This window comes from Apodemus sylvaticus, chromosome 16 (assembly GCF_947179515.1).
Source record: "Apodemus sylvaticus chromosome 16, mApoSyl1.1, whole genome shotgun sequence".
Classification (NCBI taxonomy): Eukaryota; Metazoa; Chordata; class Mammalia; order Rodentia; family Muridae; genus Apodemus; species Apodemus sylvaticus.
In genome coordinates, this window is record NC_067487.1 from 18396953 (window position 1) to 18420197 (window position 23245).

Below are 23245 nucleotides of genomic sequence, written 5' to 3' on the forward strand. Positions count from 1 at the left end.
TCGATTTATAAAATATATTTTATTGTACTGTACAAATTTCAAGGTTATATTTGCATATGTGGCTTAAAGCTACATGTTATCACAGTGTTAACACAATAGGCATGTTTTTCCATTATTCTCAGAAAGTCACATAGGACAATCAGGGGTCTTGAAGACATCAACCCAATAATTCTTAAAACTTTTCTTCCTCTTTTTTTCACACTTAAAATAATGTGTAATAAATAATGCTTCTTAACATATTCTTAATTTCGTTGTCATGGTACTACATGTGAGATGGATGGGAAATTAATTATTACCCATATGAAGCATAGTCAAAACATTATAGCTAGCAATTATTCCATGGGATGGGAGACAAAGAATTCTCAAAATCCCAAGGAGAAGGCATGAAAATCTTTTGTATAGATTTACCTCATGAAATAGTGGTGCTACCACGTGTTGGGTAAAAAGCTTTTATATATATGGTTATATGATATAAATTGAGATTGAGAAGGATCAGCAGAATGAACCAAAGAGACAATTAAACCTGTAATACTGAATAATATTCACAATCACAGCTTTTAGAACACAACAACAATGGATTTAATTACAGATGCACTATACTCAAAATCCTCTTGACACCAGTTTAAAAATACATATCAGTTATGTGGGTTTGGTGATTTTTCCTCCACCCATTATTACATATCTAAACATTCTCAAATATACATGTTGGGTTTCGCTTAAGTACAGCATGTTGCTAAGAAAGAGAAAATTGTTTCAACAGTGACATTACAGATGGTTCACATTTTTTCTCACTCATCTTTGTTTCTGTAGTCACCACCCTCTCACTTCCCTTCCCCCCATTACTTCGGCTCACTCTGTCTCTATAAAATATTGCATTCAAATTACTGCTTTCATTTTAAAACAAGAGACAAAATGGATGGAAACACGGTAATTTTTATTTGTTTGTTTCATCTTTATCGCAGACTGAGGGATGGTAAGTCTTTTTCACATTTTTTTATGACTGCAGATAAAACCCATTTCACTTGTCCTCTGTTGCCATGGTTACAAGCTTTCCTCTTTCAACAGGTCAATAAAAGCTTTCGGTTTAGACAAGGTCCTGTGTAATTCATCTCAGCATTGCACAGAGAGACAAAAAATTGGCTCTTCTCTCTTACAGAAATCTTCTTAAATCCTTGGAAGAACAATCAGCTTTGATTTCCATTAAGTGTGATTCTTATTCACAGTCCCTTGATGCCTATTTTATACATGTTAAAGGTAAAGGCATACAAAGGCAATTGGGCTACCTGAACAGTTCTGTTCTTATATATTATAAGCTGGCTGTGTGCTAATCTTACTCTATATTGGTTTTCAATATATTCATTAAAGCTGGTATCATTAAGTTCCAGTTAACAAGTACAGTGTATCCTAATAGTGAAAATCAATAGAAAGATTAAGGTGATCACTGTCCAACATTTCTCACCTATAGGTATGCTGTGACTTCTATTTTGCTCACTATGACCATAGTGATTCAATTGAAACCATATTAATTCAATTGAAAGTGCATCAGTTGGAATTCTGCCTCTTTGGAGACAAAGGTTTTGAATTTAATTTATAAGAGAGGAGGGAGTTCTTGCTGTGAAAAACAGGAGGGAGATTGCCAATTATATTTTATACAGGATATAGAACAAATAGGTAACAGAAATAGACAACAGAGACAGGAAAGTACTATGGCAACGTGTATAGCCTGTGTCATGTAAAAGCACTCTGTGTGATGGTTTTAAAATTTATATGATTAAATTTTAAGTCATGTGACCAATGAGCTAGTCCATTCTCCATTGTTATAGTAATATACTGAATGCTGAGATATATTTAAAGGAAAGGGCTATACTTAATGACAATAGTGAAGTATATGACTATACTTCATATAGGTCCCAAAGCCCTTGACTATGAATGGTTGCTGAGTTCAGCTTGACTTTGGAGTATTTTGTGATGGGAATACATATGCCATAGAGAGAGAAGACAAAGTTTGACATCAGCATGGCTTGGATCAGTCTTGTCATCTAGTGCTGGCTATGAGATCTTGGCTATAAGTCTTAACTTTTCTAAACTTTGCATGCAAAAGGTTCATTGTAATAAAATGTAAAGAAAGCTTTTGATACCAGAAAAACTTCATTAGTATTTATCAGATCAATGTTAGTGACTTATGAAATTATTTTATATATGTAAACAAATGATAGCTAGTAAATGTGCATGTAGTGAATGATTAGCTCTACACAGTGAAGAACACTACAAGTTCTTTCTCTGATTAGTTGTAATGTATATAAAGGCATAATCAAAATAGATTAAGGCTTAAATGTATTATTTCCATAAAATTCACTGATTAATCAATCAAACCCAACTGACATTATAAATTCCCCATTATATTTCTTAAATAGAAACCTGTTCTCTCTGTGTGTGTTCTCAATTCCAGTTATTGATCTTTGTGCCTCTCTTGTCACACATTGATTAATGTCTTGGCTTTTGTTATTTTAATATCTGATGAAGGTATAGTCACACATCCCTGTTTCTAAGATGTTTCTTGTTTAATGACATTTAAAAGTACTATATTGGCTTATAATTTAATTAGCTATATAATAAATTGAAAATATGATATATTACTTTATTAAATCATCTAAATTAAAGTAATAAATATTAACTTAAACTAATTTTATATGTCTTAGAAATATAGTTTGATTTCCTTTGTAGGTATTAATTCTTACAGTGGTCATGTCAAACTATTTTATCTATGTAGGTGCTTATATATGTGTGTTCCTGTGTGCATGAATGTATGTATGTACATTGTTGAGTCATACTAAATACATAATGTTGCTCATATGAATTTGTGTTAAGACTGACTATCAAGTGCTTTTCGCTGTAGAATACTGATATTTCTTCTTTTACCATTTTTCATGTAGGGGAAATTGCCATTATTCATCTAGAGGTCATGAAACTGCATAGAGATATCCAGAGCAGAAGGTTTTCAGGAGATGTTGTATATGTTGGGGTGATCTTTCTGGCAATGTAGCTGATTTGAGTTATCTCTAGTTCTTGTACATAAGCCATACCTATACACCAGTTAGTAACTCTAATTAAAACCACGTATTTGGTCACCGCATTGAGCATTAGTACAATCAATACTTTGATCAATTTTAAGGTCTTGGTTATTACAAGTGTGTGTGTGTGTGTGTGTGTGTGTGTGTGTGTGTGTGTTCTTCCAGAAAAATTTTGTCATAAAACATTTCAAATATGCTTAAGGTTGTAGATCTGGGCTTCTTGAACATTCTATTCCTTGGTCAAAGAAGTTTCAGTTTGTGGTGGGCCACAGTCATGAATGACTTGTGTATTTTTTCATTTATAATGATGTGTGGCATTTTTTACTTTCTTTGATTGGGTTATTGAGCTAATTTTAAATTTTATTTTATTTATCTGTTCTTTGAGAATTTTATATATGTTCATGATATATTTCGGTCATATCCACCCTTCCCACAATCCTCATCCTGACTCCTCCCAGACAAGCTACTTACTCTGCATGCTCCCAAACATTAATCCATTATTTATTATCCTTCTCCTTCTCCTCCTTTGTCTTTCTCCTCCACCTTTCTCTTTCTCCTCTTCTCCATCCTTCTTGTCATCCTCCCTTCCACCCTCCTTCCTTTTTTCCTCCTTATTCTTGTATCTATCTATCTATCTATCTATCTATCTATCTATCTATCTATAATCCATTGGCTCCAATTAGTGCTACATATATGTCCAAAGCTATTCAGTCAAACCTGACAAGGGCTACACACCTGAAGAAAACTGACTCTTCCCAACTGATAGATCAGCCAGCTATCAGCCAGCTATGGTTGGGACCTCCTGAGGTCCTCATCTATCTATGCTGGAACATCGACTTGTTTGATCTTATGAAGGCTGAAAGAAAGCAGGATATGTTCAATTCTTAAATAGAATGGTACGGAGAGAGATTCTGGTTCCTTCCACTTTAGATTTAACATGGCTTTGTCATGATCTCCTGTCCAAAAGAGAGACCCTTATGGCTGAATTTTTTTTTAATTTTCTGACAGTCAGTTAACTTCCTTTTCTACAATCTGTGGAATATAATATAACCCAAGTGCTTTTTTCCCTAAGAAAACTTCAAATGGCCCCATCCAGTCCAGTGTCTCCCTCAGTAAAGTCCTTCTTGTTATTTAAAGTGACCCAACAAGGTGAATCCAACCTATTGATTCCAATTCAAGAAGAATTAATGGAATCCAGCCCTGCTTTACACCATCTTTATATATAATGAAACCATATTAATAATAACAATTACACACACACACACACACACACACACACACACACACACACACACACACCACAAACTCCTTGGGGGATTGAAATGACACTCCTCACTGTATACTCTGTATTGTTTTGGGTATCTGCCTTTTTGTGTTCTGTGTTGGTATGCAGTAAATCTTGTATGCAATGCATGACAAACTTCTCATTTTGTAATTTTTGCTTCATTTAGAAATGGACTCATGAATGAAGAGCTGGCAGGTAACAAGATCTTATACAGCCTGCCACAGTGAGTATGAGTTCCATTGTGATGGCTCTGTCCTGCCCAGAGGACATGGTTTCATATCATCCTCCCCCAACTCTGTCTCACAATTTTTCTGCCTTCTTTTCAGCTACATTTCAAAACCTTGTGTGGGAGGGGATACAGTACATATTCCATTTATAAATGTGTACTCCAGGCATGTACTGTCTGTCTTTTATTTGTAAGCCTCTTTGTTAATGTGTTTTTTTTTAATTTACAAAGTTTATTACTAAAAGAAAATGTAAAAAACACAACAAAATTAATCAAACCCAGTATATACAACTCATTTAACTTTTATAGTTAGAATAGGCATTCAGAACATAAGGTATAATTTTAAGGAAAAACACACAATCTTATAATTGTTCTCTCCTGCATATAGAATCATGCCAATGATATACCTATACATATAAACAAACATAGATGTTGTATATGAAAACATGAAGAGGAGAGGAAAATAAGGAGGAGCGCAAGGGGATGAACAGGGTTTTGATGTAGGTAATGGACATCAGTTATGAATAAGGTCTAAAGTTAATTGTTTTCTAGTTCAAATTCTGTTATGGATTAAAGTTTTCATAATGTAAAGCTTACATCCTGGCATACTGAAGCTTCATGAGTTCACTCTGGTGTTGGAAACTTGCTATTTAAACTTAATTGTATTCTGTTGTGGTGATAATAAGCTGTTATAAAACTCATGGTGACACATGTGATATCATTAATATATAATATTAATTATAGAGCATTATGATACATCATATGTACAAAAACCACCTATTTACAGAAACACTATCACAATTTTAGAATGCATGCCTAACATGTATAAAATCATATATTCAATTCCCAATAGGGAATTAATTAATTAATAACAGTTCTACACATTTAATAAATAACAATAAAAGTTATCATGATATTTTCACAAAGACCATATTTCATCAGAAAGCTAAATTCCAGAGTATGACGTTCCATAATCAAGCTAAGGATTGCTTCAACATCCCACACACAAGAAAAATCTTCCTTGCATACATGGAATCTTAGAAGTGTTGACCAGCTTCTCATTTGTGTAAATCTTAAATGTCAAGGAGCCTAAATATAGGCAAGAAAATGTTAAAACATGCTTAAGTTTGCAATGTATAAGTAAGAAAATGGGATGGCTAAGAGAACCTTGTTTCTACATTCTATACAGCTTAAAGTACACTAGGTGTATTTTTGAAAATATGAAGTCTTTGAATATGAGCTTTAAATGTATAAGACTTTACATGCTTATAAATTACTATTAATATTTCATTTATTTGGAAGGAATGATTAAAATGTATGTATTTCACTTAGTATTTTGGGGGTAATTTTAATAAGAATTACCTTTCAAAAAATTCAACAATTTTACTATTAATGGTGATGTTATTTTAATTTGATTTACTTTCATTTTACCTATTTTACAAGCATTAATATATAAGCTCTTAAAGTACATTCATTATTAGGAACAATTGGTCTTTAGCATCTATGCACCTTCAGTTCCCTTAGCTTAATTTAAAATCCATGCTCTTTAGTTCTTCCAATGTCAGAAAACCAATGTCTAGCCTCTTGGGCTTTGGTCATCCTTTCTCCTGCCCAGGCCTCTTGTGTTATTTTTTTTCAGGAATGAATTCATTGGTGGGAAGGCTTTACCTTAATTAGTGACCTTGAACTGTAGAATGCATTAGAGAGCGGAAGAGAGGCTTATGTGTCTGAAATGCAGCGCAGCTGTCATTTTCTTCAGGCTAAATTAATGAGTACAGCAGCTCAGACACCTGGGTTATAGTTCCTGCTCCGTATCCAGCGAGCAAAATGACATTGATCCAAGCTCACATGGGACCTCAGCGCCTTCATCTTGGACATTAAAGATTTGCACTAAATTATCTCTAAGATTCTTAAATTTTTAATGGTTTTAATTATCAGCTTCATTCATTTTTAAGCTTCCTCTCTTTTGTTGGCCTGATGGGTGTTGACACCTTCTTTTCTATCTAAATAGCATATGAGATAACACTTCTAAGTCAACTGCACAGTTTTGGCTGCTTGGGAGCAAAGAGGAGCAACCAAATATAAGGAAGGCTAAATTCTGTATTACAGCAGCCTCTGAGTTCTCTGTGGGGTTCATTTAGCAAAGCATGCCCTGGTTTGTAACTCCATAGCTTAAGTTTAAAGCCAGTTTATTCTTCAACATGGAGGATTGTCCAGTTTATAATTAATTCTTTAACATAAAATCTAAAGTATTAATTTTAAAATTGGGGACATTGCTTTTACTTTGGATATTTAAGAAAAATATATTTCATCTCTCTGGCATAATGTTTGCAGTTTATGTACTATTATTAGGTTAGTAATAGCCATGTGTGGTGATATCCTATCTCTGTGCAATACTGAATTGCTTAATTTAAGGATTAAGTTGATAGCTGCCTATTTTTCCTCAATATCTAGAATAGTATCAACCTAATCTGCAGGAAGGTATACTAAATTTCAGAAAAAAGAAACAGAATATCTCAGTGACACGATCTAGTCATATTTCAAACTTGCACATGTCAATAAAAAATTGACTATTCTATTTTGCTGAGTGACCTCTGAGAAAGTAAAAGCTTTTCAAAAATATGCTATACATTACTAATAATATGTAAAAAATTAATCATGTCTTTACTGTGCATTATGTCAAGTTAGCTTGTGTATATTTACACATGGATAACCTTTCTACAAATCCTACAAGGTTGATATTATTGCCCTCTCTCTGTTTGACAAGGATGAGGCTAAACCTCTTCTCTAAGATTAGAGGTATGAAAAGTAGGACTCCCATAGGTGAACTGAGGCTACGAGAATCTAAACAAAGGCATGGCATTGCTTGATTTTAAAGTCAGATGACCCAAACATCAATTATAAGCAGCATAATAATATTCTTTAATAAGGTTACATTGTTTCTCACTGTTACCAACACTGTATATTGATATTCCCAGTGGGTTCTGGAATATAGATATGGAAATACCTACTCTTAACACTTCAGAAACTAATAGAATGGCTATGAAGGCACATGTTATGATGTTAGATTTGCTAAAGTAAGAGGCATATGAAATTCCAATTTTTTAAAAAGGTGTGTGTGTGTGTGTGTGTGTGTGTGTGTGTGTGTGTGTGTGTTTAAGTTTCTTGTATGCACATACTTATACTGGTTAGAAGATGTCAGATTCTCTGGAACTGGAATTACAAATGGTTGTTGGGAAACAATCTTGGGTCAATCTCCCCACTCCCTCTTCCATACCCATTTATAGAATTTAATGAAAACGGGGCAGAGAGCTACATGTGGAAGGAGAAAATGATGGTTTCAGAAAGTGGTGTCATTAAAAACGATATTTGAAGCCAAGGTAGGACATTGCTGTGTGTGAGGAATTCTATCTAGGGAAAGCAGAGAAGAATGGAGAAAAGAAAGCTCAGGAAATCTGGAGAAGGCATTAGGAATGAAGCGACACAACTCAAAACCTGGCTGCTTCTCTGATGACCGATTGCAGAGCAAGGGTTAGGAGGAGGACACTGGCTTGTGATTCTGTTAGGTATAACTGGTGGTATTTTTTTTTTTGAGTTTTTTTTATTTACATTGCAAATGATTTCCCCTTTTCTGGGTCCCCACTCTCCGCAAGTCCCATAAGCCCTCTTCCGTCCCCCTATTATTCCATCCACTCCTTCCCAATTCCCTGTTCTGGAATTCCCCTATACTCTTGCACTGAGTCTTTCCAGAACCAGGGGCCACTCCTCCATTCTTTTTGGACATCATTTAATTTGTGGATTATGTCCTGGGTATTCAAAGTTTCTAGGCTAATATCCACTTATCAGTGAGTGCATACCATGATTGATCTTTTGAGGCTGGGTTACCTCACTTAGTATGATGTTCTCCAGCTCCATCCATTTGTCTAAGAATTTCATAAATTCATTGTTTCTAATGGCTGAATAGTACTCCATTATGTAAATATACCACATTTTTTGTATCCATTCCTCCGTTGAAGGACATCTAGGTTCTTTCCAGCTTCTGGCTACTACAAATAGGGCTGCTATGAATATAGTGGAGCATGTGTCCTTATTGCATGCTGAAGAGTCCTCTGGATATATGCCCAGTAGTGGTATAGCAGGGTCCTCAGGAAGTAACATGCCCGGTTTTCTGAGGAAACGCCCGACTGATTTCCAAAGTGGTTGCACCATCTTGCAATCCCACCAGCAGTGGAGGAGTGTTCCTCTTTCTCCACATCCTCACCAACACCTGCTGTCTCCTGAATTTTTGACCTTAGCCATTCTGACTGGTGTGAGGTGAAATCTTAGGGTTGTTTTGATTTGCATTTCCCTAATGATTAATGATGTTGAATATTTCTTAAGGTGTTTCTCAGCTCTCCGAAGTTCTTCATGTGAAAATTCTTTGTTTAGCTCCGTACCCCACTTTTTAATGGGGTTATTTGGTTCTCTGCGTTCTACTTTCTTGAGTTCTTTGTATATATTAGATATTAACCCTCTGTTGGATTTAGAGTTGGTGAAGATCCTTTCCAAGTCTGTTGGTTGACGTTTTGTCCTTTTGATGGTGTCCTTTGCCTTACAGAAACTTTGTAGTTTTATGAGGTCCCGTTTGTCAATTCTTGATCTTAGAGCATAAGCTATTGGTGTTCTATTCAGGAACTTTTCCCCTGTGCCCATGTCCTCCAGGGTCTTCCCCAGTTTCTTTTCATTTAGTTTCAGTGTGTCAGGTTTTATGTGGAGGTCCTTGATCCATTTGGAGTTGAGCTTGGTCCAAGGAGATAAGAATGGATCAATGTGCATTCTTCTGCATGCTGACCTCCAATTGAACCAGCACCATTTGTTGAAAAGACTATCTTTTTTCCACTGGATGCTTTCTGCTCCTTTGTCAAAGACCAAGTGACCATAGGTGTGTTGGTTCATTTCTGGGTCTTCAATCCTATTCCATTGATCCACTTGCCTGATATTGTACCAATATCATGCAGTTTTTATCACTATTGCTCTGTAGTAGAGTTTAAAGTCTGGGATATTGAATCCCCCTGAAGTTCTTTTACTGTTGAGAATAGTTTTAGCTATCCTTGGTTTTTTGTTATTCCAGATGAATTTGAGAATTTCTCTTTCTAGCTCTATGAAGAACTGGGTTGGGATTTTTATGGGAATAGCTTTGAATCTGTAGATTGCCTTTGGCAAGATGGCCATTTTAACTATATTAATCCTGCCAATCCACGAGCATGGAAGGTTTTTCCATTTTCTGAGATCTTCTTCGATTTCCTTTTTCAGAGATCTTAAGTTCTTGTCATATAGGTCTTTCACTTGTTTGGTTAGAGCCACCCCAAGATACTTTATGCTGTTTGTAGCTATTGTGAAGGGGATCATTTCCCTAATTTCTTTCTCAGTCTGCTTATCCTTTGAATATATAAAGGCTACTGATTTGCTTGCGATGATTTTGTAGCCAGCCACTTTGCTGAAGTTGTTTATCAGCTGTAGGAGTTCTCTAGTAGAGTTTTTAGGGTCACTTAAGTATACGATCATATCATCTGCAAATAGTGATAGTTCGACTTCTTCCTTTCCAATTTGTATCCCTTTGACTTCCTTCTGTTGTCTAATTGCTCTAGCTAGGACTTCAAGAACTATATGGAAAAGATATGGAGAGAAGGGGCAGCCTTGTCTAGTCCCTGATTTTAGTGGGATTGCTTCAAGTTTCTCTCCATTTAGTTTGATGTTGGCTACCGGTTTGCAGTATATTGCTTTTACTATGTTTAGATATGGGCCTTGAATTCCTGTCCTTTCCAAGACTTTTAGCATGAAAGGATGCTGAATTTTGTCAAATGCATTTTCAGCATCTAATGAAATGATCATGTGGTTTTTTTTCATTGAGTTTGTTTATGTAGTAGATAGCATTTATGGATTTCCTTATATTGAACCATCTCTGCATCCCTGGGATGAAGCCTACTTGATCATGGTAGATGATCATTTTGATGTGTTCTTGGATTCAGTGGGCAAGAATTTTATTTAGTATTTTTTGCATCGATATTCATAAGGGAAATTGGCCTGAAATTCTCGTTCTTAGTTGGATCTTTGTGCGGTTTTGGTATCAGCGTAATAGTGGCTTCAAAGAAGGAGTTGGGTAGTGTTCCTTCTGTTTCTATTTGGTGGAAAAGTTTGAAGAGTATTGGTGTTAAGTCTTCTTTGAAGGTCTGATAGAATTCTGCACTGAAACCATCTGGTCCTGTGCATTTTTTGGTTGGAAGTCTATCTATGACCTCTTCTATTTCTTTAGGGGTTATGGGTCTGTTTAGATGGTCTATTTGATCCTGGTTTAATTTTGGTAATTGGTATCTGTCTAAGAAACTGTCCATTTCCTCCAGATTCTCCAGTTGTGTTGAGTACAGGTTTTTGTAGTTAGGATCTGATGATTTTTTGAATTTCCTCGGTTTCTGTTGTAATATCTCCGTTTTCATTTCTAATTTTGTTAATTTGGATACTTTCTCTGTGCCCTTTGGTCAGTCTGGCTAAGGGTTTATCTATCTTGTTGATTTTTTCAAGGAACCAGCTTTTGGTCTTGTTGAATCTTTGTATGGTTCTCTTGGTTTCTACTTGATTGATTTCAGCCCTGAGTTTGATGATTTCCTGTCTTCTCCTCCTCCTGGGTGAATTAGCTTCTTCTTGTTCCAGGGTTTTCAGTTGTTCCGTTAATCTTCTAGTGTAAGCTCTCTCGAATCTCTTTTTGGGGGCACTCAAAGCTATGAGTTTTCCTCTTAGCACTGCTTTCATTGTGTCCCATAGATTTGTGTATTTTGTGCCTTCATTTTCATTAAATTCTAAGAAATCTTTGATTTCTTTCTTTATTTCTTCCTTGACCAAGGTATCTTTGAGTAGAGTATTATTCAGTTTCCATGTGTATGTGGGCTTTCTGTTGTTTTTACTGTTACTAAAGACCACTTTTACTCCATAGTGATCTGATAGGAGGCATGGGATTATTTTAATCTTCTTATATTTGTTGAGGTCTGTCTTGTGACCAACTATATGATCTATTTTGGAGAAGGTACCATGAGGTGCTGAGAAAAAGGTATATTCTTTTGCTTTGGGATAAAAAGTTCTATATATATATCTGTTAACTCCAATTGGTTCAAAGCTTCAATTAGTTTCATTGTCTCCCTGTTTAGTTTCTGTTTTCCTGATCGGTCCATTGCTGAAAGTGGAGTGTTGAAGTCACCCATAATTATTGTGTTAGGTGCAATGTGTACTTTGAGCTTTAGTAAAGTTTCTTTTATGAATGAGGGCGCCCTTGTATTTGGGGCATAGATGTTCAAGATTGAGAGTTCTTCTTGTTGGATTTTTCCTTTGACCAACAAGTAGTGACCTTCCATGTCTCTTTTGATGACATTAGGTTGAAAGTCAATTTTATCTGAAATTAGAATGGCAACTCCGACTTGTTTCCTGGGACCATTTGCTTGTAGGTCTTCCAGCCTTTTACTCTAAGGTAGTTTTTGTCTTTGACATTGAGGTGTGTTTCCTGTATGCAGCAAAATGTATGGTCCTTTTACATAACCAGTCTGTTAGTCTATGTCTTTTTATTGGGGAATTGAGTCCATTGATGTTCAGAGATATCAAGGAGTAGTGGTTATTGCTTCCTAAGATTTTTGATTTTAATTTTATACGTGTGTGGTTATCCTCTTTGGGTTTGATGAAAGAAGCTTAATATCCTGCTCTTTCCAGGGTATAGTTCCCCTCGTTGTACTGGTGCTTTCCCCCATTATCCTTTGTAGAGCTGGGTTTGTAGAAAGATATTGTGTAAATTTGGTTTTGTCATGGAATATCTTGGTTTCTCCATCTATAGTAATTGAGAGTTTTGCTGGGTATAGTAGTCTTGGCTGGCATTTGTGTTCTCTTAGAGTCTGCATGAGCTCCGCCCAGGATCTTCTAGCTTTCATGGTCTCTGCTGAGAAATCTGGTGTAATTCTGATAGGTCTTCCTTTATATGTTACTTGCCCTTTTTCTCTTACTGCCGTAAGTATTCTTTCTTTTTTTAGTACATTTGGGGTTTTGATTATTATGTGACGGGAGGTATTTCTGTTCTGGTCCAGTCTGTTTGGAGTTCTGTAGGCTTCTTGTATATTCATGGGCATCTCTCTCTTTAGGTTAGGGAAGTTTTCTTTCATAATTTTGTTGAAGATATTTGAAGTTGTAAATCTTCACTCTCATCAATACCTATAATCCTTAGATTTGGCTTTCTCATTGTGTCCTGGATTTCCTGGATATTTTGGGTTACAAGCTTTTTGCTTTTTGCATTTTCTTTAACTGTTGAGTCCATGGTTTCTATGGTATCTTCGGCATCTGAGATTCTTTCTTCTATCTCTTGTATTCTGTTGTTGATATTTGCGTCTATGGTTCCTGATTTCTTCCCAAGGTTTTCTATCTCCAACGTTGTCTCCCTTTGTGCTTTCTTAGTTGTTTCTACTTCTGTTTTTAGATCCTGGAAGTTTTTACTCAGTTCTGTCATTTGCTTGTTTGTGTTTTCCTCTAATTCTTTAAGTGATTTTTGTGTTTCCTCTTTCATGACTTCTGCCTGTTGATCAAGGTTCTCCTGTATTTCTTTAAGTGATTTTTGCGTTTCCTCCTTATTAGCTTTTGTATTCTCCTGAATTTCTTTCAATGATTTTTGTGTTTCCCTTGTGAGGGCTTCTAATTTTTGATTCATTTTCTCCTGAATTTCTTTAAGTATGTCCTTCATGTGTTCCTGTACTAGCATCATGACCAGTGATTTTAAATCCAAATCTTGTTTTTCTGGTGTGTTGGGGTATCCAGGACTTGCTAATGTTGGAGAATTGGGTTCAGATGCTGCCATAATGCCTTGGTTTCTGTTAGTAATGTTCCTATGTTTGCCTTTAGCCATCTGGTTCTCCCAGGAGTTAGATGGTCTTATTGTCACTGGCTGGTGCTTCAACCTACTATGGATCTTTAAGATTATCTCTACACCACTGGATGACTGGGTTTCTTCTGGCACAAATTACTGATATGCTGGCCCCCTCTTTTGTGCCTTTGGAGCCCTTCTCAGTCTTGCCTCAAGCAATGCTATACTTAGGTTGTCAAGGTCAACCAGGTATTCTCTGTCTGCTCTATTATGGAGGGAAGAAGTTGTGGTGGAGGTCACTCCCTCTGTTGATTCTCACATAGGACACAGGTCCTGCGATGGACTGGCTTGCAGATGAACCGCCTATGTGCTCAATTCCTGAGTGCAGGCAGACCCCTGGCAGTTTGCACCACCAGAAATCTAAAGCTCAGGGTGATATAGTACCTAATGATCCTTTTGTGTCCCTGCAGACAGCAAATATGGCTGTGGGGGAACTGGTGGTATTTTAAATAGTGGATGAACACAGTTAAAGTGCGGACTGTAGATTTGTAGAAGGGCTATCCATGTATAAATATACACAAGCTAACTTGACAAAATGCACTGGAAAGACATGATTAATTTTATTAAATATTATTAGTAATGTATAGCATATGTTTGAAAAGCTTTTGCTTTCTCAAAGGTCACTCAACAAGGTGCACTTAAATAGAAACATCTCAGATGCTTGAAGCTGGAAGCAACTGTGAGGGATGATTGGAAATAATAAATACAAAAAGTGCCAGATAGACAGAACCAATGTTACACAGAAGATGAGCAGGAAGGGTTGTTAGAATGAAGGATAAGTCAGTTGTCACTGTACAGGCACTATGGAGACCAGGCAGCTGTGCCCAAGGACACCAAATTAGAGCCTTCAAATTTGAGATGTTTGCTGTGAGATACTTATCCTACATTGTGACTTCTAAAAGAAGCCTGGGCTGGAGAAATGGATCTAGACAGAAGTCACTTAATGACCCAGAAGAGCTGTCTGAAAGCAAGAAAGGATGCTTCATTCAAAAGGAAATAGTTCACTGGAATTATTGTTAAAAAGCCCTGTTCTCAGGAAATACTTAAACCATTGAAACACACTCAGATCATAACATTCATTTTACATATAAAGGCAACATAGATCAGTACTGCTTTAGAAATTAAGATAAAAATTTAAACTATTAAATTATATTAAAACTTTATTCTGGTTATTTTTAGTGTAGATGTTTTCGCAAAAACTATGAAATAGTTGGGTATTTTATATGTTTGCTTCCTTTAAAGATATAATCAACATTATAAAACTTTAAAAATTGGCGTGAAAATCAGTTACAGAAAATTGTATATACCACTGTGAGAGTTCTTAAAGGGTTCTAAAGAGCCTTTCATATAAACCATGACATAAATAATAATTCAAAAATTAAAATGGGTTATATTTTTCAGATTTTTCAGCAGAGCTAATGAAGGATACCAGCGTCTCTGCATTGTTTTGTTTGTAGTGTAACAGTAGAACTAAAATTTGTACAGATATGTAACATGGAGGAAGTAGAGTCTGCTACCTTCTGGGTAGTGACATTTTGATCCTACCCCAAAGATGATAACATCTAAAGGTTTCATGAATAAAGAAGGTAAAACTATAAGCTGTAGAAAATGTGTTTTTATTACTAGTGCATTAAAATTATCTGTTTTCCCCTGCACATGGGTCTGGGTTTGGTAACTGGATATGTGATGGATCCCCAGATGGGGCAGACTCTGAATTATCTTTTCTTCAGTCTCTGCTCCACATTTTGTCTTTGTATATCTGCCCATGGGTATTTTGTTCCCCCTTCTAAGAAGGGATGAAGTATCCACACTTTGGTCTTCCTTCTTCTTGAGCTTCATGTGGTCTGCAACTTGTATCTTGGGTAATCTGAGCTTCTGGGCTACTGTCCACTTATCAGTGAGTGCATACCATGTGTGTTCTTTTGTGATTGGGTTACCTCACTCAGAATGATATTTTCTAGCTCCATCCATTTTCCTAAGAATTTTAAGTATCCATTGTTTTTAACAGCTGAGTAGTACTCCATTGTGTATGTACCACATTTTCTGTATCCGTTCCTCTTTTGAAGGACATCTGGGTTATTTCTAGCTTCTGTCTATTATTCTTGTCTCCTTGTACAAAGCTCAAGTCCAAGTGGATCAAGGACCTCCACATACACTGAAGCCAGAGATACTGAAACTAATAGAAAAGAAAGTAGGGAAGATCCTTGAGCACATGGGCATGGGAGAAATTTTTCTGAACAGAACACCAATAGCTTACGTATTAAGATGTATGCACCTAGATCAAGAATTGGGACCTCATAAAATTTCAAAGCTTCTGTAAGGCAAAGGTCACTGTCAATAGGACAAAATGGCAAATAACAGATTGGGAAAAGATCTTTCCCAATCCTCCATCTGATAGAGAGCTAATACCCAATATATACAAAGAACTCATGAAGTTAAATTCCAGAGAAACTAATAACCCTATTAAAAATGGGGTACAGAGCTAAACAAAGAATTCTCAGCTGAGGAATACTGAATGGCTGAGAAGCACCTTAAGAAATATGTTCCACATCCTTAATCATCATGGAAATGGAAATCAAAACAACTCTGAGATTCCACCTCACACCAGTCAGAATGGCTAAGATAAAACAAAACAAAACAAAACAAAACAACAACAACAACAACAACAACAACAAAACCAAAAATCTCAGGGGACAGCAGATGCTGTCGAGGATGTGGAGAAAGAGGAACACTCCTCCATCATTGGTGGGATTGCAAGATGGTATAAGCACTCTGGACACCAGTTTGACAGTTCCTCAAAAAATTGGACATAGGACCCAATTATAACACTCCTGGGCATGTACTATGTACAGAGGGCAGACAGTGGTACCAGTTAAATTACCTGGTGGAGAATCTGGAACAGAAGTAGATTTAAGTGCTGATGGGTAAAATTCTAAAAAAAAAAAAAAAAAAAAAAAAAAAAAAAGTCTGGACCGAAGTTGTTGGTGTTTACACAGCTCATAGTGTCTGCCACTTGGCTATAGCAGTTATGTCTTAGTCAGGAAGTTTTGATTATCGATTTGGGATTTGCTTCTGGAAGTTTATTCTTTGTGTCCTTTGTGCTTTCCTAGCAGTTCTGAGTTACTAAGTATCTGTAAGCAGTTTCTGTGTCTTGCAAACAAAATACTGAGGGGTGAAATGTGGACTCTCTCATATCTTTGCAAATTTAAAGGACTAAGCAATGCAAACAATTTGGAAAATTTTGATTTCCAAATACATTAATAAATTGGCACATGTTCACACTACTAACCTCAAAAACAACCAGTGTGTTCTGTGTTTTCAGTATGTCACTTTGCTTCTTGCAAAGTAGCCAAGTAGAAAAATACAATTTAAGTCTTACTTACTAGGATTCAGTGGATATCCCCAGAATTGTTTCACATAGTAAGCATCCATGTGATTCCATGGAGGATGTCCTCACATTTATCATTTGGGAGATTCTCAGAACCAAAGGCTCATTTGGGAAGCAGTAAAAAGTTTCAGTGAGTCAAAAGCAGTTGACTCATTTCTTAGTTTACTCACAAAAGAAAATCGTTCTCCTGTTTCAATTTCACAATAAAACAAAGGCACAACTATTGGCATTTAGTCTAGGCTCCGCCCCACGGTTACCTGGCAACAGCCAGGTGTGCCTGACTCACTCTACAAGGACCTGCTTGCCCCCTCCCCACTGTCCTGTTCTCATGCTCTCGCTCTGTGCCCTCAGTATTCTGTGATGCATGCTAGATGCTCTCAAGACCATGCCTACCTTGAAGCTGTCAAGATGGAATGTGCTTAGTCATATTATATCGTTATTATTTGGTGAAAATCAAGGAAAAGGAAAGCTTTGATGACAACAATATAAAAATGACTCAAACATATCAACTGAGAAAAGTGGAAAATTACAAAATGCTAAAAATATGGAGATTTCGGCCACACCACGATGAATAGATTTAAGCTGATGAACAATTTCAAATGCTGAAGCAATGTAACAAATCAATAGGTTCTATTCTACATGACTGATACTTAGAAACGAAAAAATAAATACAAAATGTATACGTACACACACACACACACACACACACACTGAATAGCAGAAACTGCTCTTTATGGATGTGGAACATTAGCAGTATATTTTGTTAACTAATAAGGGCAGCATGTCAGACTTCCTAGATGGATACAGTACAGTTTTGTTTCCAGGATCAAGTAAATAGCATGATCTAGGTTAGGATTAGGGTTAGGCTTTGGCTTAGGTTTAGGTTTAGGCTTAGGGTCTCAGGTAAGGCTCCTGCCCTGGCAGTGATTGATGCTGGGTAATGATTGCTGCTGAATAACCCTGCTGATATCAGTAGGGGCTGGAAGTTGAGGCTAGTTAGTGTTTCCCTTATGCTGTAATCATCCTATGGGCTAAGAGGGTGCATCAAATCTGTAGTGGATGAATTTTATCTCCTTGAACTAAAAACACAATCTTCCTTGGGGCTGATGTTTTTCCATGGATTGCAATAATAGCAAGGACCTATAAAAATATATCACTTTAATATAAAAATGACCACAGCATTATTTTGGCATAGTCATATGGAAATTTTATTGTTTCCCAGTGTTCTCTCTAAAAGTACTCTCGACTTTCTAAATGTTCAGTAAATTGTTTCATAAAATAATAAAAGACTTAAGAATCATTTTAATTTTATTGTTTTTCATTAGGGAAGGAACAAAAATGACTTTCCTCATATACCTATTGTTACTGCATTACAAACTTGTTTTGGTTGTGACAAATATAACAATTCTAATTGAGTTTGTGAGGGGGTTAGAATTATGTTGAAATTAATGTTTTGTGATAAAAATAAAGTTTTAAATTGCTTGTATATGTATCAGTAAATATCTGCAAATGAAACTTGATACTGCCAAATACTTAATGAGAAGTTGAAATATATCATCCTGTGAGTGTCTAATACACAATAAATGGAGATTTCAAGATTGTACAAATCATTTTCAGAGGAAAACAGCATTTCCTTACACAGGAACCCAACACCATGACTAGTCTTTCCAGTTCCTGTCTGATCTCACTTGATCCATCTGAACATTAGTCACCTGGAGACTCAGGAGTTCTCATTTTCATTTAAGAAGTTGATGACATAATGCTTACCATTCGCTTATTTCGTGTCTACTCTATCATCAGGCTTGCCTGCTTATCTTGCCTTTCTCCCATTTGCATCCATATTCAAGCATGTGCCTACCATAGCTCACAGTCCAGATCTTCTCTGTATGCCAAACCCAGAGAGAAAAAAATGCATCTCTCCAAATAATTTCAGCCACACTGTAGCTACTATCTGACTTAACATAGGATCATCTTATATCCATTAGTCTCAACTAGTGACTCCAATGATGAGGGTAAGGCCTGTAAAGAAAGAAGGAGAGCCAGGCAGGCTGCGGTTTATATTTTGAGTCACAGTTGTATTTCCATATTAAGCCCATATAACGTAACATGACTTGAGCCATGTGCAGAGTCAATGGGACAGTATTCCATGCAGAAAAATTATCCAATGCCAAAGGAAAAAGATGGGTCTATGTTCATAATGGGTCATATGTTCAATATATATATATATATATATATATATATATATATATATATATATATATATATATAGTGAAGGTACAATTTTCTTACCCTTTTATTATATATAACAAATTTCTTCAGCATTCGATATGCATCAGGTCTAAGTATTTACATTATTTAAAAATATTAATACAAATACAGATGATTAAATTGATTAGTCAAACACAAATAAATCATCAAACCTTCTCATCAAATATGATAGTCTATTATTATTATTATTTTCTTAGAATATGATTTTAATTTGAATTACTTATGCTTATTATGTAAAATGTAATACTATTAAGTTAGTAAAATAGTTTAAGCATTGTAGTGACTTTATTTTGTTCTTAAGAACACAGACTGTGATGTATTTAGTTAAACTCTTAGTTTTACTTTCCTAACTCAAAAATCTAGTTATGTATGACAGTAGCTGCCTTATGGAAGTGCTATTATAATTGATATATGGAATATATACAATGTACAAATGAATAAGTAGTTTCTAGTAATTTCTTAGATGTGATAAGACTCTTTGTCTGACAAAAGTGCATATTGAATGTTTTTAGTCCTCTAAAAATACTATGGTAATGTCTATAGGCAACATAAGTTGCCAATGGTGTGAAAATTAAGTATATATTCTGGAAATTTACTAAAAGTTGGGCACATTCAAGAGGCAAAATCAGGATTTAGATCTACATTTTCTGATTTCCAAAGCAGTAGTTTTTACAGATTGTGATTTCTGGCTTCTTAAATAAAATAGTGACCGTTTACATGCACTTCTTTCAGATATAGATCCTGCATACTCCATATGTATGTTAAACTTAATTTCTCATTACTCATTTTCAGTGAGAACCTCAAAAAGGGAGTTTTCTTGCTAAATGATTGATGTGGGAGGGCCCAGCTCATGGTAAGTTGAGCTCATGAGGGATTGTTGGGCAGTTGGTGATGAATGATACAAAATAGCAGGTTGAGCAAACCATGGCAGTGAGCCAGGAAGCAGCACTCACTCATGGCTTTTACCTCAGCTCAAGGTCCTGCCTTGCATTTGCTTGAAGGACTATGACCTGGGCTATATAAGCCTCACAAGTCTTTCCTCCCCAATTTGTGTTTGGTGATGGTCTCTCTCACGACATAGAAACCTAACAAGGATAGAAATTCATACTAGAAGTTTGATGTCACTGTGACAGACCTGACCATGTTTATTTTTGGGGGGGGGGAGGGTTGATGGTAGCATTTGAATTTTGATTTGAAAGGCTATTGATCTTAGAGCATAAGCTATTGGTGTTCTGTTCAGGAACTTCCCCTCTGTGCCCATGTCCTCAAGGGTTTTCCCCAGTTTCTTTTCTATTAGTTTCAGTGTGTCTGGCTTTACGTGGAGGTCCTTGATCCACTTGGATTTGAGCTTAGTACAAGGAGATAAGGATGGATCAATTCCCATTCTTCTGCATGCTGACCTCCAGTTGAACCAGCACCATTTGTTGAAAAGGTTATCTTGTTTCCACTGGTGTTTTCGGCTCCTTTGTAGAAGATCAAGTGGCCATAGGTGTGTAGGTTCATTTCTGGATCTTCAATCCTATTCAATGATCTACCTGCCTGTCACTGTACCAATACCATGCAGTTTTTAACACTATTACTCTGTAGAAAAAAATGGGTTTTGGAAAAAAAAGGAAAGGCTATTGAATACTCAGAGCCTGGTGGGCTGTTCAGAACTTGGAAGATAAGGATGCTGCAAGCCCCATGGAGGGAGAAACAGTGTTAACCAGCCAGACCCCGTGGGGCTACTGGGGACTGGACCACCAACCAAAGAGTACACACGGAGGGTGGGAAGGCAGGAATGGGTGGATGTGTAGGAGAAGCACCCTCATAAAGACAGGGGGAGGGGGAGGGGATAGAGGGTTTCTGGAGAAGAAACCAGGAAAGGGGATAACATTAGAAATGTAAATATAGAAAATATCCAATAATTTTTTTTAAAAGCAAGGAAACATGGCTAGGTAGATTTATGGTAGATTGGGCTAATTAGGGCTGAGTTTATGATTAGGGCTTGAAAAGCTGAGGTACTGCCTATATTCAGAAATCTCTGGGAGCAATGGAACAGGAAGCACATGTATACCTCTGTTGATTTGTGGACCTGGGAAGTAGGAGGGGATCAAGGAGCCCATTAAGAAAGTCCTGTTGAGCCACTGCATAACAAATACAGAGGGGGATGCTCTGTACCAACCATTAAACTGAGCACAGGGTCCCCAATGGAGGATCTAGAGAAAGGACCCAAGGAGCTGAAGGGGTTTGCAGTGCCATAGCAGGAACAACAATGTGAACTACCCAGTAACCCCAGAGCTCCCAGGGACTAAACCACGAACCAGAGAGTACACATGGAGGGACCAATGGCTCCAGATGCATATACAGCAGATGTCCTTGTTGGACACCAAAGGGAGGAGAGGTCCTTGGACCTGAGAAGGCTAAATGCCTCCGTAAAGGGGTTGGTGAGCAGGAGGATTTTCAGGTGGTGGGGAACCAGAAAAGGGGACAACATTTGAATTTTAAATAAAGAATTTATCTAATAAAAAAAGTCCTGTTGAAGAAGGGACAGTAATGGAACCACCCTCTTGACAATGACCTAACAATGAAGAACCTTGGTATCCAGGCGACCCACTGGTTAGAGCAAGGCCTGCAGGCTCACTTGTCAGAGACACTAGATAGGACAGGATGTTCTCTTGCTGCCTTTGGGCTACTTGAGGCTCAGGCTTCAAAGAAAGATAACAGGGAAGGCTATGGTGGTGTCTGGAGGCACAGGGTTCACTCTAACCTTCAACACCTGTGGTCAATTTCCCAAAAGAGAAAAAAAGTTGACCAATGGCAGCTAAGACTGGAACTGCACAGTCCAGGCTGAGAATGCTTCTGACCCACAAGATGTGAGGGAGCACTGCAGAGAGTCAGGAATCTGTGCAGAGACTGTGGTTAAGCTGGGGAACAACCTGGTGCCTTCTCTGCAGGAAGAGGACCCCTTCTTCGTCTTTGCATTTCTTTTCCAATACCAAAAATTTGCCACCCCCTACAGGTACTGGACCTGCTGTTCATGAGGTATGCATTCTTTGGCCCTATTCTGATGAGGACAAACAAGTACAGAGCACCCTCTGTAGCTTCCTGGACACATGGATGGACAAGAACCCTGAGGACTTTTGTGAGCCCACAGACTTTTTGTCTCAGAAATACCTGCAGGCCTACTTGGGTGTGTACATGTCACACACAGATCTAATTGTCCGTGTAAATAGGCTCCTGATCCATTTGCAGGAAGAACAGGCCAAGGATGTGGAAGACTCAGATCTGGGGAGGCGCACATCCTCAGATCTAGAGATTGAATGGTTGTAAATCAGCAGGGGAAACAGCAAATCCGAAGCCAGACCCAACTTGTGGACCAGATCAGCTCAGCACAAAAACCACCAGAAGTTTCTGTGATGCATGCATAGCTGCAGCCACATGTGGCCACGGCAGTCCTGTCAGCACACCTGATAGCAGCTGCGATGGAACCTGCGTGTGTCTGTAAATACAGTGTATCTTTCAATCATCTCCTGCTTGCTATGGTGGGCCTATCTATTTACACTTAGCCAAAAGGCTGAGAAGCGATGGGCCTACCTATTTAGAGAATGGTCCTGTCACCTCTGGTCATCAGTTTCAGTCTGTCCTATATCTGAGCTGCTGTTCCTGCCCCTCAGGATTAGCTCCTGATTTCATTCCAGGAGCAGTTCCAACCCCAAAGCCAGCCTTCCCTTCCTCTGAGATATTTCCTTTTTACTTTTTCTGATCTTTTCAATGTTCTGTTTATTTTATGTATTGGTTTTAATAAATTGTTAGTGTTTGTTTTAAAAAAGGATGCTGTAAGCATTGTAGATAATAGAGATATGGTTTGTGAAGTTTCAGAGGGAAGTATAGACTCTATCAATCTTTAGATTTTCCCTTGAATTAAAAATAGTTTGTTCTTCTGGAGCTGAAAAATCAGCTGAGATTAACAAAAGAGTGTGACCAATAAAGTAGAATCTTTTCTTGGATAACACACACACACACACACACACACACACACACACACACACACACACACACACAGATTGTAAGACCTCTTGGGATTAGATAATGTATCAGG

At 37.1% G+C, this 23245-nt stretch overlaps 1 pseudogene; it reads left to right on the plus strand.

Annotated features, from left to right (window-relative positions):
* Nucleotides 1–21730: 21730 nt before the first annotated feature.
* Nucleotides 21731–22901, plus strand: LOC127667099 (ral guanine nucleotide dissociation stimulator-like; annotated as a pseudogene).
* Nucleotides 22902–23245: the final 344 nt, after the last annotated feature.